Source organism: Hemitrygon akajei, chromosome 1 (assembly GCF_048418815.1).
Source record: "Hemitrygon akajei chromosome 1, sHemAka1.3, whole genome shotgun sequence".
Lineage (NCBI taxonomy): Eukaryota > Metazoa > Chordata > Chondrichthyes > Myliobatiformes > Dasyatidae > Hemitrygon > Hemitrygon akajei.
In genome coordinates this window covers 37,533,046-37,549,070 of record NC_133124.1, presented here as the reverse complement: position 1 = coordinate 37,549,070, position 16,025 = coordinate 37,533,046, and the positions used below count along the sequence as shown (strand labels likewise).

At 42.9% G+C, this 16,025-nt stretch overlaps 1 protein-coding gene across 1 annotated transcript in view; it reads left to right on the top strand.

Moving 5' to 3' along the window:
• Window positions 1-16,025, top strand: part of LOC140730357 (dnaJ homolog subfamily C member 5-like) — a 55,387-nt gene that overhangs the window by 18,679 nt on the left and 20,683 nt on the right. The gene's annotated exons all lie outside the window — the stretch shown is intronic.

The window sequence follows — 16,025 nt, the reverse complement described above, 5'->3', positions numbered from 1 at the left end:
ACTATACCGATATCCAGGACCAACACATCCTGTTGGGCATTTGTTCCTGTGGTCTGCTGCAATTAGGAGAGGAGGTGTGTGAGCAATATTCCAGCTTTGAAAGTCACTAGCCACTAGGTGGCGATCTAAATACACTGATCACACAACACTCCTCCAGCAGGTTTATAACAGCTTCATTGAAATGAGGAATACTGCAAGAGCCTTTCTGTAGTCTGATTCAATGCTCATCGCAAGAACACTCCTTTCTCTTAAAAATCAGGAAATTATACAAAAGCCAATCATAGACTACAGGAAGGGAGACTGCAAATGCTCCTGTGTATATCACTGAGATATAGAGGGTGGAGAGCTCTGGTCCCTTGGAGTGAATATCAATTGCATGTCAGTCTAACCATATAGGCACAGTGGGCAAGACAAAGCATCAGTGTCTCTACTTCAGTATGTCCCCATTGACTACAGACAGCATCATATCCAGATGTAATTCAGCTTGGTATGGCAACAGTTCTGCCTGAGACTGCAAGAAACTACTGAGAGATGTGGACACAGCTCAGCACATCCCAGAAACGAGCCTCTCCTCCATGGACTCTGTCTACATTTCTCATTGCTTAAATAAAGCAGCCTACACAATCAAAGACCCCACCTACCCTGGATATTTTCCCTTCTCTCCTCTTCCATTGTGCAAAAGATACAAATGCCGAACAACACTTCCACCAGGCTCAAGAATAGCTTCTGCCCCACTGCTATGAGATGATTGAATGGTATAATAAGATGGACTCTTCACCTCACAACATAATTCATCATGCACCTTAATGTCTGACTGCACTGCATTGTTACTGCTTTCCCCTTGTACTACCTTCAAAGTACTGGTGTGCTGAAATATTCTGTATGGATGCAAAACAATTTTTTTTTTAACCTCTGTCTCAGTATATATGACAACATACCAATTTACCAAATCTACAACCAGGACAGATAATATTTGACACATTTGCACATGTTCTATCATATGCTCTAATTCCCCATCTGTTCCCACTTTGCCTAGCTCCCTCTTCAAAAGGATTTTGAAACAAAACACACAGGAATATATTGAGCAGTGGTTGTGTTTTGACGCAGTATCTGGTGTAAAACAAAACAAAAATTTGGCTCATAAAGAGTCCAAAGGCATTCTAATCCGATTCCGCCCTGGGTTACTTGGTCAACATGAAACCTAACCAGTGGATGAAAAGTTTGGGAGAAAAAGAACAAGTTAGATAATTTTAAAATATAACCATTACCTCTTGAAAAATGTGAATGTTCATTTATTTCACATGCAATGAACTGTGAAGCATTTTTTCTTGGATTTGACCTTCAAACCAGAATTGGGACAGAGTAAATCTAGCCTCAGTGAGCTTTTACAAGTATGTCCAAAGAGTGTTGTAAGTTTAGATGAACATCTAGGTGTGAAAGCAGCGAAAAATAATGAGTGCTGGAAAGAGCACCAATAGAACTATTTTATTTTATTGAGATACTGCACAGAATAGATCCTTCCAGCTCTTCGAGCAGTCCCCCAATTTAACCCTAGCCTAATCACAAGACAATTTACAATAACCAATTAACCTACCTAGGAGGAAACAGAAGCACCGGGGGAAACCCACGTGGTCACGGAGAGAACATACAAACTCTTCACAGGCAGTAGGCAGGAATTGAACCCAGATTGCCTGTTCTGTAATGCACTGTGCTAATCACTACACTACCGTTTTAGCTGTGCCTCAGCTTAACTGCATTTTGATTGATCCCACCACATTTACATCCATTTATAGATGTAACAGTCAACTAGAAACAGTCTCCAAACTTCTGTAAAGACTCAATGTTTTACCCCTTTGATAGGGACAAAGATAATAGGGGGCAATTGAGTGTAACAAGTGGTACATCTACTTATTCCAGCATGTAATGACTGCTGATTAATGCTCAGATTATTGAAGGCCACCCTGACTAATAAATACCTTCTTTACTTCCCTGTCCACTCGCACGGATGCTTTCAGGAAACTGCTTGTACTCCCAGGTCCCACTGTTCCGCAACACTCATCAGTCCCCTGCCATTCACTGTACAAGACCTGGTTGCATCACCTCTCATATATCCACTTGCCATTTCTCAGTCTGTCCGCCAAACTGACCAAGCTCTCTTTGCAATTCATTGTAACCCGCTTTACTGTCAACAACACATCGTAATCTAGTATCCTCAGTAAACTCACTAATCATGCCAATAATTTCTTATTCAAGTCATTTACATAAATGATGAATAACAGTGGTTCCAACATTGGCCCCTGGGGCACCTCACTAGTCACAGGCCTCCAGTCTGAGAAGTGACCTTTAACTATCACCCCGTTTCCTGACATTGCACGAGTTCTGAATCCACTTCGCTAGATCCCCCTGAACCCCATGCGGCCCAACCATCCAGATCAGCTTGCTATTTGGGCCCTTGGTAAGGGCCTTACTTATATTCATTAGTCAACACCCACTGCCATACCTTCATCTACCCCCTTATTTACCTCTTCAAAAAACTCCAAAGGATTTGTTAGATGTAATGGCCCATGCACAAAACTGTGCCAACCATTCCTGACCAGGCCATGAAATTTCCCTACCACTGAGGTCAGGCTCACCAGCTTGGAGTTCCCTTCTTTGTCCTTGACAACTTTCTTGAACGTGTAACGACAATCGCCACCCCCCAGTCTCCTGGAGCTTTACGACTGAGCTGCAATGAAGTAAGTATCTCTACAAGAGACTCCATGATTTCTTCCCCAGGTTCCCATAAGGTCTGGGGTTGCACTCTGACAGGTCCTAGGAATATACCCACCTTAATGTTTTTCAAGGTTGCATATTCCTCCTTCCTCACGATATTGCTATGAAACAAGACCTCGCTACTTGTTACCCTAATTTCTTTGGCACCTTTGCTCCCTCATAACCACTGAGAAATAGATGTTAAAAATGTGCCCATCTCCACTGGTTCCACACATAGGCAGCCATGATGATCTTTAAGATGACCTAGTTTTCCCCTAGTTACCCTTTTAGTGTTAGTATAAGTAAAGAACATCTTGAGACAGGACAGGTAGAGGAGACAGATGGTTTTTCATGATTAACTCATTGTGGTGCACAGACATGGCGGTTCTGTCTCAGTCCTGCTCACCCAATTTGGAACATCTAGTGGTCAAGGGTTGTCCATTTTATCTGCTGAGGGAGTCCACCCTAGCCAATGTCAGGCAGGCACTGAACACTGTAATCAGCTGTCACGAAATGGGGCACCCCGATCATTGCAAGGGATTTCAACCATGCCAGACTGAAATCTCTGACCAACTACCACCTACGGAGCCAGAGGAGCCAACACACATGACCACTGTGGCACTGCTTTCATGCTTACCATGCCAACCCATGCCCGGACTTTGGAAAAGTCTAAGGAAGGACCAGGTCCCATTGCAATTTGCCTACCACCACAATAGGTCTACAGTGAATGCAGTTTCACTGGCTCTCCATTAGGCCTTATACCACCTGGACAATAGTAACACTTATCTCAGGCTGCTATTTATTGACTATAGCTCAACGTTCAACACAATCATAGTTCTAATCAAAAAGCTCCAGAACCTGAGCTTCTGTACACCCCTCTGCATCTGGATAATTGCCTTCCTAACCTGGAGACCACAGTCTGTGCAGATCAGAAATAACATCTCCTCCTTGCTGACAATCAACACTGGTGTACCTCAAGGATGTGTGCTTAGCCCACTGCTTTACTCTCTCTCGACCCACAACTATGTGGCTAGGCACAGCTAAAACGGCATTTATAAATTTGCAAATGACGCAACTGATGTTGGCAGGATTTCAGATGGTGGTGAAGAGGGGTACAAGAATGAGACAGATCACCTGGCTGAGTGCTGTCGCAGCAACAATCTTTTACTCAACGTCAGTAAGACCAAGGAATTGATTGTGGACTTCAGGAAGGGGACGTTGAAGGGACACACACCAGTCCTCATTGAGGGATCAGAAGTGGAAAGGGTGAGCAGTTTTAAGTTTCTGGGTGTCAGCATCTCTGAAGCTCTATCCTGAGCCCAACATGTTGATGCAATTCCAAAGAAGACAGTGGAGGGACAAGGAAAGATGGCACCAGTGGATCTTGTAGAGCGAGGCAACTTCTGCCAGTTCATCCACAAAACAGGTTATTTTTCTTCTGTTATGTCTTTCTTTTCTTTTCAAGGTGGTAGTGGTTCTGTTGGAGTCCGTGATCTACAATTCAGACTATGGTTCTTCACAAGCGGACCTTATTTCGGATCATCTGTGCAGCCTAGCACTTTGCTATCTCTAGGGATGGCCTGGAAGCTGTGTGCCCTCAGGGAGAGGGACTGACTGATTATCAGTTCTCGAGACAGGGGCTTGGAGAAACGATGTGGATGATTGTAATATCGGAACAACAAATTGCTGATCTCCACTCTCATTGTTGAAGGAGCGAACTCTCTCTCTCCCTCGCTGAAGAGAGGTAGCCTGTCTGAGACACCGAAGTGCTGGTTTATGAACTGTAGTTTGATGGACTCTGCACTAATGGATTCTTTGGTGCTTCTGCTGCTTCTCACATGGGTGGGGGGGTGGTTCTTTGCTTCTGCTAGCACAGGTGGGGGGGGGGGGTCGATGCTTTTGCTGCTAATTGTGTGAAGGCAGGGGGTCTTCAGGGCTTCGGTGTTTCTATCATTCTATGGGGTTTCTTTGTTTCGTGGGTGTCTGTGAAGAGTTCGAATGTCAGGTTGCATACTGTATGAGATCATGAAAATGCAACTTAACTTCATTGGACATGTGATTAGGAAAGAGGAGTTAGAATGCAGGATGATTATGGGAAAGATTGAAGGGAAGAAAGTAAGAGGAAGACAAAGACAAATGATGGAGACAGCAGCCAGAAAACTGGAAATGAATACCAATGAATTGATCCACTTGACCCGAAACAGGAGTGTGTGGGCCATGGCAGTCAAAGCTCAAACTGGACATGGCTCCTGATGATGATGATGACGACCATGACGACGATGATGATGATACTGTATACATGCTCTGATGTTAAATATACTTTAGAAACATTGAAGGCATGACAGTGGCTACATTTCATTAGGAGCTTGAGGTGAATTGGTACATCACCAGATAAGCTTGCAAGTTTCGACAGATGTACCATGGAGAGTGTTTTAACTGGTTGCATCACTGTCTGGTTATGGAGGGACCACTGCACAGGATCAGAAAAAGCTGCAGAAAGTTGTAAACAGCCAGTTCCATCATGGCCACTGGTCTACCCAGCAATGAAAACACCTCCAAAAGGTGTTTAAAAAGGCCTTTAAAAAATCTGCATGCATCACTAAGGACCCCATTCACCCAATACATGCCCTCTTCTCATTGCCACCATCAAAGAGGAGGTCCAGGAGTCACAGCCTAAACATTTCAGGAATAGCTTCTTTCCCAGTGTCATCAAATTTCTGAATGGACAATGAACCCATGAATTTTTTTCCCTCGACCTACCATTAAGGGCTTACAGTGTATACCAAAAGGTACCAATAAAGGGCCAGTAAAATCAGGAATGTTCCCACACACCCTGCTCATGGACTGTTTGTCCCACTCCCATCAGGAAGGAGGCTACGTAACATCCATGCCAGGACCACAGGACTCAAAAACAGTTACTTTCCCCAAGCAGTAAGAATGATCAACACCTCCATTCAGTAACCCATCCCTCCATACTCCCACCACACAACCACTACTTTATCATTTCATAGAAACATAGAAAATAGGTGCAGAAGTAGGCCATTCGGCCCTTCGAGCCTGCACCGCCACTCAGTATGATCATGGCTGATCATCCAACTCAGAACCCTGTACCTGCTTTCTCTCCATACCCCCTGATCCCTTTAGCCACAAGGGCCATATCTAACTTCCTCTTAAATATAGCCAATGAACTGGCCCCAACTGTTTCCTGTGGCAGAGAATTCCACAGGTTCACCACTCTCTGTGTGAAGAAGTTTTTCCTCATCTCAGTCCTAAAAGGCTTCCCCTTTATCCTTAAACTGTGACCCCTTGTTCTGGACTTCCCCAACATCGGAAACAATCTTCCTGCATCTAGCCTGTCCAATCCCTTTAGAATTTTATACGTTTCAATAAGATCCCCCCTCAATCTTCTAAATTCCAGTCTAATTTCCTGCCAGTCTCCTTATGTACAGACACTGCTGTGCTTAACATCACTTTATAAACATATCATTCAATGTATATAAGCTATCTTATGTATTTACATATATTGTGTTTTCTTTATTGTGTTCTTTATCTTATTGTGAGGATTTTTAGTGGTGCATTGAATCCAGAATTTCAATTATTTTGTTCTCCTTTAAGCTCGTGCACTGGAAAAGACATTAGACAATCTTGAATCTGTATATCCAATCACAAACAAGAGAAAATCTGAAGATGCTGGAAATCCAAACGAACACACTCAAAATGCTGGAGGAACTCAGCAGGCCAGGCAGCATCTATGGAAAAGAGTACAGTTGATGTTGCCTGGCCAGCTGAGTTCCTCTAGCATTTTGCGTGTGTTGCTTGAATCTATATATATTTCTTACTTTAATTTATAGTTTTTTTAAATAATGTATTGCACTATACTGCTGCCGCAGAACAAAAAATTTCATGACAGGTGCTAGTAATATCAAACAGATTCTGATTCTTTAACCCTGCCTTCTAAATCCTGTTTATACCTTCCTGATTTCACTCTTAAACCTGGTTTTAAACTTTTTATATTCCTTGAGGGATTCATTCATACCCAACTGCCTGAACATGATGTACACTTCCATCTTTTTCCTTCCCAGAGCCTCAATATCTCCCGTCTGCCAGGGTTACATCAACTTGGTATGTTTACCTTTCATCTCCCTGGACTCTGATATGACCCTTCTAAAAGCCTCCCATTTGACAACCATTCACTTGCCTTTAAATAATCACTCAGTCAACTCCTGCTAGACCCTGCATAACATCCTCAAATTTGTGCCTGGTCCAGTTCAAAGTTCCAAATTCAAAGCAATTTTATTATCAAAGTATGCATACCATATACAACCTTGAGATTCCTTTTTCTGCAGGTACCTACAGTAAAATAAAGAAGTACGATTGAATCCATGAAAATAAAACATACATAACCAGTCCTGAACCTGGTGGCATGGGACCCAAGATCATAAGATATAGGAGCAGAAGTAGGCCATTTGGCCCCTCAAGTCTGCTCTGCCATTCAATCATGGGCTGATTCAGTTCTTCCAGTCATCCCCACTCCCCTGCCTTCACCCCATACCCTTTGATGCCCTGGCTGATCACGAATCTATCTCTGCCTTAAATGCACCCAATGACTTGTCCTCCAGAGCTGCTCGTGGCAACAAATTCCACAGATTTATCACCCTCTGGCTAAAGTAATTTCTCTGCATCTCAGTTCTAAAAGGATGTCCTTCAAACCTGAAGTTGTGCCCTATTGTCCTAGACTCCCCTACCATGGGAAATAACTTTGCACTGTAATCTTCACTGCACAAACTTCACTTTCCTGACACTCATGAATGTCCGGTATACTGCAGATACCTTTCACTGTGAAGACTGATGCAAAATATGCATTCAGTTCCTCTGCCATCTCTGCATCTCTCATTACAATATCTCCAGCATCATTTTCTATTGGTCCTATATCTACCCTCAACTCTTTTACCCTTTATATTTTTAAGAAAGCTTTTAGTATCTTCTTTGATATTAGTCACAAGCTACCTTTCATAATTCATCTTTTCCTTCCTAATGGCCTTCTTAGTTTCCTTCTGCGAGTTTTTAAAAGCTTCCCAATCCTCTATCTTCCCACTAGCTTTGGCTTCCTTGTATGCCCTCGCTTTTGCTTTTACTTTGGCTCTGACTTCACTTCTCAGCCACGGCAGTGTTCTTGTTCCATTCAAAAATTTCTTCTTATTTGGAATATATCTGTCTTGCACTTCCTTCATTTTTCGCAGAAACTCCAGCCATTGCTGCTCTGCTGTCCTTCCTGCTAGTGTCCCTTTCCAGTCAACCTTGGCCAGATCCCCTCTCATGCCATTGTAATCTCCTTTATTCCACTGTAATACCGACAAATTGGAATTTAGTTTCTCCTTCTCAAATTTCAAAGTGAACTCGATCATATTGTGATCACTATTCCCTAAGGGTTCCTTAACCTTAAGCTCTCTTATCACCTCTGGATCATTGAACTCAATCCAGCACAGCCGATCCCCTAGTGGGCTCAACAACAAACTGTTCTAAAAATTCTGAGGGGGATGGCCAGAGGGGTGCTCTCTACTATCTGAGCTCTCCCCTTCCCTTCCAGTCACTCATTTATCTAACTCCTGCAGCTTCAGGGTGACTAACTCCTTGTAGAGACTCCTGCATCTCCCACCCAATGGTTGTAGTGAGAAGAGAGGGTGACAGGTCAAATTCAGGCAGATGAGAAGAGCACAAATGGGGTATCTTTGCTGGCATGGAGTAGTAGGTCTGAACACCAAGTCATTTTCCACTCTCAGGCCTCAACACTTTAAGCTGACTTGAAGCTTTGATCTGTGGACCTGTTCTATCCTATTCCATAAAGATTTTACAATTAATAGAATTATGGTCACTGAACCCAACTCCATCTTAGTACTCGGCCTGTCTCATTTCTTCAGAGAAGGTACAGCATGGCTTCCTTTCAATTAGGTTTCTCTATATATTGTGTGAGAAATTTGTCTCAGATGCATGGCACAAATTCCACCCCATCCAGGCCCTTTGCACTCTGGCTGCCCAGTCAATAACGGGAAAATTGAAATCTCCTACTGGCACTACCCTACTATTCTCACAACTACATGCAATTTCCAAAAGACCATAAATAGAAGCAGAATTAGGCCATCTGTCCCACCAAGTCTGCTCCACCATTTCATCATAGCTGATACAATTTTCCTCTCAGCCACAATCTCCTGCCAGTAGAAGATGTTCTTCAGAAAGTGGACGTGAAGCTGGTGGATCAGTCAGTTTGTAATGAAGCGTACTCCTACAGCATCACCCCCCAGATGATATGTGCTGGTTACCCAGAGGGGAAGAAAGACTCCTGCCAGGTACAATCTATATCCAGAATCTAACAGCCAATCAAGAATCTATCAATCTCTGCCTTAAATATACATACAGACTTGGCCTCCACAGCTGCCTGTGGCAAAGAGTTCCACAAATTCAACACTCTGCCTAAAGAAATTCCTCCTCATCTCTATTCTAAAAGGATGCCCCTCTATTTTGAGGCTGTGTCCCTTGGTCTTAGACTCTCCCACCATAGGAAGCATCGTCTCCACATCCACTCTAAAAAGGATGGATAGAAAGGATCTTTCATCATTCAATTGGTTTCAGTGAGGTCACCCCTCATTCTTCTGAATTCCAGTCAATACAGGCCCAGAGCCTTCAAACACTCTTCATGTGACAAGCCATTTGTTCCTGGAATAATTTTTGTGAACTGTCTCCAGTTTCAGCACATCTTTTCTAAGATCTTTTCAGGAAAAGAGTACAAATGACGTTTTGGGCCAAAATCCTTCGGCAGTCTCCGTACACCACTACCTGTTCCTCTGTCATGCCTAAAGCATTGCTAACCCAGAACACTGAGCTGCCAATCCTGCCCCTTCTCTCAGCCACAATTCTGTATGGCCAAAATATCCCAGTCCCTAGAGGCAATCCATATCTTTAATTTGTAAACTTTATCCGTTATGCTACATGCATTGAAGTACCAATTTAAAACAGTGTTTCTATCCATCCTTTTACTGTAACCATGGTTATCTATTCTGAAAGACCAAAGGTTTACAGAATGGTTGTATCACATTTCCCTGTTTTCTCACTGACTTTGCTCTCGTGAATCCCTCCCCTCTGTCAATCTAGTTTGAACCTCCCTGGGGACAAAAGTAGATTTTCTGTCTAGTTATTGATTCCCCTCTGGTTAAAGTGCAACCTGTTTTCTTGTCCAAATCACCTCTACCCCAGAAGAGGTCCCAAAGATCGAAGAACCTGAATCCCTGCCCCAGATCCTCAGCCACACATTCATCTGGCCTGTCTTTCTATTCCTGGACTCACTAGCACGTGACATCAGGAATAATCCAGACATCACTATCCTTAAGGTCTTGCATTTTGATTTCTTACTTGAACCATTATACTCATTCTCCAGGACCTCATTCTTTGTACTGTCAATGTCTTTTGTATCAACGTACAATGGCTTCTGACTCCCCCACCCCAGAATTTTTTTTTGCAACTGCTCGAGATATCCTTGAATCTGGCAGCCAGGAGGAAACACACATCCTGGTATCTCTTCTGCAGCCACAGAGCCTCCTGTCTGCCCACCTCACCATTCAGTCTCCAATCAGTATCACCCTGTCTGACTGTACTCTTCCCCTCTGAGTCTCAGAGCTGGCTACAGTGCCAGAGACTTGATTCCTGCTACAAGTCCCTGGACGAACATCCCCCTCAAGAGTATCCATATAGATTTTATTGTTAGTGAGGGAATAGCAGCAGGGAAACCCTTACAGAATGCCTACTCCACAGGGAGACGCTTACAGGCAACCCACTCCACAGGGAGACGCTTACAGGCAACCCACTCCACAGGGAGACCCTGTACTGGCAACCCACTCCACAGGGAGACCCTGTACTGGCAACCCACTCCACAGGGAGATGCTTACAGACCACCCACTCCACAGGGAGACCCTGCACTGGCAACCCACTCCACAGGGAGACCCTGCACTGGCAACCCACTCCACAGGGAGACCCTGCACTGGCAACCCACTCCACAGGGAGACCCTGCACTGGCAACCTTCCCCCTTCCTGTACCTTGGGTGTGACCACCTTAGAAAAAGATCTATGAAGTCTTTAGCTTCTCAGGTGATCCTGAGTACCTTCAGATCCAGCTCCAGTTCCTCAATCAAGCAGCAGGAGCTACAGCCGGGTGCTCCTGCCACAGACATGTTGATCAGAGAGATGAAGAGGTTCCATGGCTTCCTACATTTTGCAAAAGGAGCATTCCACTGCTCTAACTAGCATCCTACCTGCATTGAATCAAGGACTAATTCAACAACAACATTACTTGCTCTTATCAAGGGGTCTACACTCATTGCACGTTCTAGAAATCAGAGACCCTCTGTTGTGTATTCAACATTTTAGTTATTGTGTAATCTTGTATATATATCTATTGTTTGATTAAGCATTCTTGTTCGTTTAAATAATTCATTATGGTTATATGTACAATATAAATACAGTAACTGCATACGTCATCACGCTACCATGAGATACACGCACACCTCGCTTAAAGGAAACCTGTAGTTTGTCTCTCATTTTGGATTCTTGTGTCTTTTTCCTGAATTAGCTTAATATTTTGAAATTACAAAACATGCACTAATTCCTCTGGTGGAGTGGTTGGACCTTTACGTGTGAGGGTGGATAGGAGGACAGGTGCGCCAGAGGCTTGGCTCTGGCTTCCCTCCCTCATCAGCAGTCACATGGACGATACTTCCCTCTTCCCCGACTGTCCTTACTTCTCACCTCCAACTCCATGCTGCTTTGCAGCAGACAGCAAAATAACTCTGAGCAGCCGCGTTAGATGACCCCAGCAACGACACAAAGCCATTGAAATTTTCATCTGTGCCTAGCATTTCTGCATGTTGCTATTCAGTGCCTAGGAACATGTCTAGGTGTCAGGTGGATAGATTATAGAGAGGGATGAGACTATAAAAGGCACATTATCATATACAAGTAGAATTAATATACAAATAAAATTAATGTGCAAAAAGTGCAAGACTTTTCAATTTGTAGATTGGTGTGTTCATTTTGATAACACACCACTTAAACAATGTTTAGTTAAAATGATGAAAGTTCCTTGTTCAGGCTCTGGAACACCACCTCACTATTTTGTTCTTCTATTTGCACTAATTAAATTTAATTTTTCATATATGTATTTGGGCAGATGACACCAAGATTGGGGGTGTAATAATGAGCAAAGGCGGCTATTATGCTTCCAGTGGGATCTGCACCATATAACCATATAACAATTACAGCACGGAAACAGGCCATCTCGGCCCTTCTAGTCCATGCCGAACGCTTACTCTCACCTAGTCCCACCGACCTGCACTCAAGCCCATAACCCTCCATTCCTTTCCTGTCCATATACCTATCCAATTTTACTTTAAATTACAATACCAAACCTGCCTCTACCACTTCTACTGGAAGCTTGTTCCAACACAGCTACCACTCTTGAGTAAAGGAATTCCCCCTCATGTTACCCTTAAACTTTTGCCCCCTAACTCTCAACTCACGTCCTCTTGTTTGAATCTCCCCTACTCTCAATGGAAAAAGCCTATCCACGTCAACTCTATCTATCCTCCTCATAATTTTAAATACCTCTATCAAGTCCCCCCTCAACCTTCTACGCTCCAAAGAATAAAGACCTAACTTGTTCAACCTTTCTCTGTAACTTAGGTGCTGAAACCCAGGTAACATCCTAGTAAATCTTCTCTGTACTCTCTCTATTTTGTTGACATCTTTCCTATAATTTGGTGACCAGAACTGTACACAATACTCCAAATTCGGCCTTACCAATGCCTTGTACAATTTTAACATTACATCCCAACTCCTATACTCAATGCTCTGATTTATAAATGCCAACATACCAAAAGCTTTCTTCACCACCCTATCCACATGAGATTCCACCTTCAGGGAACTATGCACCATTATTCCTAGATCACTCTGTTCTACTGCATTCTTCAATGCCCTACCATTTACCATGTGAGTCCTATTTGAATTATTCCTACCAAAATGTAGCACCTCACACTTATCAGCATTAAACTCCATCTGCCATCATAGAAACATAGAAAATAGGTGCAGGAGTAGGCCATTCGGCCCTTCGAGCCTGCACCACCATTCAGTATGATCATGGTTGATCATCCTGTTGGAAAGGAGAGGAGAGAGAGATACCGCTTTTACCTCTTCCAACGATTCTGAGTGAAGCACAGAGAGATCTGTATTTACTGACAATTACCTTTATTGTTCAAACTAATTAATACGTGAATTTATACACTAAATACCTTGTGCGCGCACCTGCTGAGTACCCCCGACTCTCCTGGATAGTCAAAGAATAGCAAAGTTATTACCCGGGCGGAGGAATTTACGCTGGCCAGGCATTCCTCGTTCCTCGTAGTCCCGACTCACTCTCCACGTGTTCACGCAGGGTTCTTCTCGCTTGTGTCTGCGATGGTTATTCTTCGAAGTTACCACCACCGGCGCACACAAAGCATCCACTTTTATATCTATTGCTCATCAATTCAAATGTCGTATTCCCGTGTCATTGGCCGCAGGTCACGTGTCTGGCCTTTAACACCTGGTCATTGGCTCTGGTCCAAGCAGCCTCCATCTATTGTCCTCTTCCCATCAAGGGACAGTTGCTGAATCACCTCAGGCATTCACAAGTCTGCATGTTACAGCCAACCAAAGAACACCTCACAAACAACTCCTTATTTGGAAATGACCTCCAGTCCAGCAGATTACCTGGTCCTTGTGTCTTCTTTAAAACACTAATCAAGACCAGCATGTCAAGCTCACAAAATGGAGAATCGAGTGTCTTCACAAAATGGCAGCCTCCATCCCCCAAGCACACAACAAGAACAAAAACTGTTTCCACTGTCCTTGATTCATTTGAATTCACTGATTTGAAGATGGTCATTCTTGCTGACCAACATATCCCTCCTCTTGATCCCAAGATAAATCTTTGGATCAAGTGGAGGGATATGTTGGCCAGAAATAATGACAATCCTCCTCTATTCTATTGACCATCCACTGGATTGCCATGGACCCCCAGCAGGTATGCTGCACTTACATTATAACTTTTACTTACTACGTTCATACAATTTTTATACTGGCCATCTTTTTTCAGTAGTGCAAAATCATTTACCTTTTGCATAATTTCAGCCTTCCATCTTCTGAGTTGATACACATTAAATAATACAATCATCTGTGTACAAAAAATTAATATTACTGCAACATGTGAGATTATTCTCACCCATGGATATATTTGAACATTTGATCCCCAATTCCAAAATTTACCCCAAAAGTCTGTTACTCAACATTTCATTTGCCTTCTCAGCATGTGTCTTAATAACTTTTGAATGTTCAGCCCACTGATGAATTATTTCCTTTGCCTCCTCCACCACTCGTGTCCACACACATCGAACCATCTTCCCCAGCATAATACAAATTTGAGTCTTCCATTTCTTCCACATGCGCCCGTATTACCCGTATCCGTTTGAGAAAAGTTTCTTTTTATCACCAAATAGTCTTCATATAACGACGTTGTTGTTGACAAGTTCATCGGCAGTAATGTTTTGGAAGCACAACCAATCTGACCCCAGTCATGGTCAATTCCATCACCATAAAATGCATTATTCTCTTCATATTGAATTAAATCTGTAAATACATAAAGGATAATATCTGCTCTTATTTCCAGTTTCAATCTTGAATTACTTTAAATCCATGTTTTTTATCTGGTTTTCCAACCCATGCAATCTAAGCTCCCAATCATCTTTGGACTCAAGTCGTCCATCTTTTCTCACCCAATTTCATTTCAAGACAGGGGAGGCAGCAACCAATGTATTTCTCCTCCTTATTTTATTTACACATCTCCCGTTTTTCAAACTGAGAAAATGGAAAAACTCCTCCTTGGTCAGATCTGTTGCCATCTTCTTGGAATAACTGTTCCAAATTCAGATCTTCCAAATCAGAACTATTGTGTACATCAATTGTCAAGTCTCCAAAATTGGAACTATCATGTACATCAATTGTTACATGTCGATGATGATAATTTTCCTGTTTCTCCCCCACCAATTTCAACTGGTTGATGTGGTACCATCCACTTTTATCTGGAGAAGTTAGCACCCTGTATACTGATGAACTTGCTTTGTCTATGATTTCATAGGGCCCTGCAAAGCTTGGATTTAAAAATGAAGTGGGTTGGTGTATTCTAATCATCACTTTGTCCTGGGCTTAATTCTATGGGACTGACTTTTGAGTCAAAGTAGGCTTTACTCTGCCGCTTCTTCTTTCCTATTTGATGAGCTGCCACATAATTGGCCTCTTTCACTGTCTCTACCAACTGTTGTACTCGCTTTTCTGACACAATCCCATCTATTTCAGGTTCTGACAAATCTAACCCTAACAACTCCTCTAACCCTCTCATGTTTCTTCCAGTCATGAGTTTATAACGGGTGTAACCTGTTGAAGATGCCACTGTATTCCTTATTACCATCAACACATAAGGCAGAACTGCTTGCCATGTTGTTCAATGTTGTTGTACCATTTTGGCCATCATGTTTTTTAAAGTTCGGTTCATTCCACAATTCCACTAGACTGTGGTCTATAGGGTATATGAAATCTCTGCTTAATTCCTAAAAGTGCCATGGCATCGTGCATTATCTGGGATGTGTGCCTCTATCTGACTCTATACTCAGAGGTAATCCCCAACGAGTAAAAACTGATTTCTGTATCACATTTATAGCTGTTTTTAAAATCACTGCACTGTTTCTTTAATTCTTCGGCTTGGCTCTTGGCTAAATTAGCTTCCTTTTCCAGTTTACTGTTCTTTAACGAGTTTCTCGCATTTCAGCTGAAACTGATTCATATGCACCAAATCCATGCTTCTTTGTCCCTGTAAATCTGTAAAAATTTCCCTTGAGGATTTGTAACTCCTTTCGGAGCATTTTGTTTTCGTTTTCTAACTCCTCTCGGATTATTTTGTTTTCGTCTGCTAACTTATCTCTCTCAGCATCGGCTTCTATTAATTCCTCAATGAGGCAGTCGCTACTGGCTTCAGTAGTCGCTTAAATTCCTTGTCCGACAATTTCCCTCCGGCAATTCTAAACAACACTTCGCTGGTGTGTCCAGCACTCTCCCCGGATTGTGGCCATTTCCACAAGACGTATTTCTGGAGGAATTCCCTCCAATCAAAATTATCCGAGTCCTTGGGACTTGCAGATTTC